We start from the raw sequence: 2,769 nt of genomic DNA, 5'->3' as shown, positions 1-2,769 counted from the left end.
CTGGGTGTGACCCCAAAATCAAAAACCAAAAATATGGTATCAACAAATCCTGCTAGGGGATTTTGATAACCCTCTAAAAATACTTTTTTGGACTAATTCTTTATTTTCTGAAAAATGATAGTGCTTTTGCAGAGTCTATTGATGTCAAGTGTAAGTCACATTCACACCAGCATGTCATGACATTTCTCTCAGGTTCACCAACAAATCTGTTATTTGTACTTTATGCAGGTCTTTATTCAATGTACCACGAAGCGATGGACACAATAGTTCTACAAGATATGATTTTGGGAGTATTATTTTTCTTCCAATTCATATTTGGTTTTACTGGAAATTCGCTGTTGCTCATGATACACATAAACACCTTTCTGCAAAGAGCAAAGCCAATAGATTGGATATTTACCCACTTAACTTTAGACAACCTGATGACGTTTTATTTGCCGGGATTCCGGAATTAATATTTTTCTTTGGAATAAGAAATTTTCTGAACGACACTGGTTGTAAGGCCGTTTTGTTCTTGTCCAGAGTGGGCCGGGGTCTTTCCCTCTGTACCACATCTTTCCTCAGTGTGTTCCAAGCCATCGTGATCACCAACAACCATGCTCAGTGGGCGTGGCTCAAATCAAACATCCCCACGGGCATTTCTTCTGCCTTCCTCTTCTTCTGGATACTCAACATGCTCATCCATAGCCAGGTCATCATTTCCATGAAAGCCCCATTCAACACTACTGGAATGGGACTAGTTTATAACCAAAAATACTGTATGGCACATGACACAGGGACTCTGGTGGTGTCTGGAATTCTTGGAGGAATGATTTTAAGAGACTTCCTGTGTGTGTCCCTCATGATCTGGACCAGCGTGCACATGGTAAAGTTCCTGTTCAACCATCGCAAGAATGTCCAGCACATCCTTAGGCACAGTCTCTGCCCACCATCCTCTCCAGAGATCAAGGCCACCCACACCATCTTGGTCCAAGTGAGCTGTTTTGGCTTTTTTTACGGGTTCAACTGCTGCCTTACCATTTCTATAGTATACAAACGTGAGGTACAAGTGTTAGGAAACATCACTGTTTTTGTCTCTTCCTGCTATCCAGTGATCTGTCCTTTCTTGCTGATAAGAAACCACAGAGGCCCCTTTGCGAACTGCACCTTCTTAAAGAGAAGGAAATCTTCTCCACAAACCACTACCTTCAGAGACTTGAATACTCTCACACCATCTCTGACACAAAGTGCTCAGGACAGGAAACGTTAAGTGATGTCAGGCTGGAGAGATAGGCTGGAGCACTTGTGTAAGGCACTTGCCTTGCACAGGATCTGCAGCTTGCTAGGAGTGATTTCTGAGCACAGAGCCAGGAGTGCGCCCTGAGCGTCACCAGGTATGACCAGGATGGAAAAGGAAAGTGGAAAGCTGAGACTGAGAGATGTAAAATGAAAGAAAATAACCTCTTAAATGGACATGTCTCCACCTCCACAGCTGACTGTACATACTAGATCAATGAACAGCGAGATGCAATCAAAAACATCATGGAATGACTCACCTATAGAAGGTTCACATCTGACTGTGCCTTCCAACCAGGTTGGCTGCATGCCAGACAAGCACATTACCCTCTATTACTATCACTCTATGGTCCCCTTTATTTCATTTATATAATAATTTTAAATATTCATCCCGGAGAATATTGAACTGATTTATGTAATGTGGCACATTCCTCAGTTAATAAAGAGACCAAAGCTGGGTCGCACATGTGCAGGGCAAGTGTTCTAACCCACTGTGTATCTCTCCCAATACATAGACCCATAGCAAGCCCAACTGCTCATAGTAGAGAGGCAATGATTACACACAGCACCGACAAATTACGGGGGACAGCGCCCCATTCTGGAACTACCAAAAGGCTTTTTTCCTGTACTTTTGATAGAGCCTATGACCTAATGACCAAAGTAACTGCTGGGGGCGGCAGGTGCAGTGCAGTGGGGAGGGATCTTGTGTGCATGCAGCTGATGCAGGTTCGATCCCCGACAACACATAGGTTTCCTGAGCCCACCAGAAGTGACCCCTGAGAGCATAGCCAGGAATATGTCCTGAGCACTGCTGAGTGTGGTCCAAAAAATAAACAAAAGAAAATTAGAACTATCTTCTCTAGTTCAGCTTAACTAAAATATTTTAGGGTTGTTTGGAGATTTGTTTTATAAATTTTAGAGTTTTGAATGTTGGTAAGAATTTTCTATCACAATACCAGATGTTCTGATTCATAAATATTTTATGTCTTCAAATGTCTTTTACTGTTCTCCATAGATGGGGCTGAAGCGATAGCACGGCAGGTCGGGCATCTGCCTTGCATGCAGCTGACTCGGGTTCCATTCCCAGCATCCCATATGGTGCCCTGAGCACCACCAGGAGTAATTCCTGAGAGCAGAGGAAGGAGTAACCCCTGTGCATTGCCGGGTGTAACCCCAAAAAGCAAAAAAAAAAATCTTTCTACCATTTTAAATGTTTTTTTACCAAGAATTTCTTGAACCAATTAGAATTATTTTATCTGAGGAAGACTGTTGAAAATGCTCTAGCTCTGCAACTCTTTGATCACTTGTGTTATCATAGTTTTCATTGGAGGTTTCGATTATTAACCAATGTAGGTCATTCACTAACAGTGAATCAAGACTTCTGTTTATAATTTTCAACGTTTATCTTCTTTCTTGCTTTATCATACTATTGAAGATACAATGGAATAAAGTGAGCTTATGATAGTTGATCCCCTCTCGGAGAGCCCCGCAAGC

At 42.3% G+C, this 2,769-nt stretch overlaps 1 pseudogene; it reads left to right on the top strand.

Moving 5' to 3' along the window:
- The first annotated feature begins 344 nt into the window (after window positions 1-344).
- LOC130022284 (vomeronasal type-1 receptor 4-like) lies at window positions 345-1,249 on the top strand (annotated as a pseudogene).
- The last annotated feature ends 1,520 nt before the right edge of the window (window positions 1,250-2,769 follow it).

The sequence above is a fragment of the Sorex fumeus genome, unplaced genomic scaffold (assembly GCF_029834395.1).
Source record: "Sorex fumeus unplaced genomic scaffold, SorFum_2.1 ptg000019l, whole genome shotgun sequence".
In the NCBI taxonomy this organism is placed as follows: domain Eukaryota; kingdom Metazoa; phylum Chordata; class Mammalia; order Eulipotyphla; family Soricidae; genus Sorex; species Sorex fumeus.
This window is presented reverse-complemented; position numbering and strand designations above follow the sequence as displayed.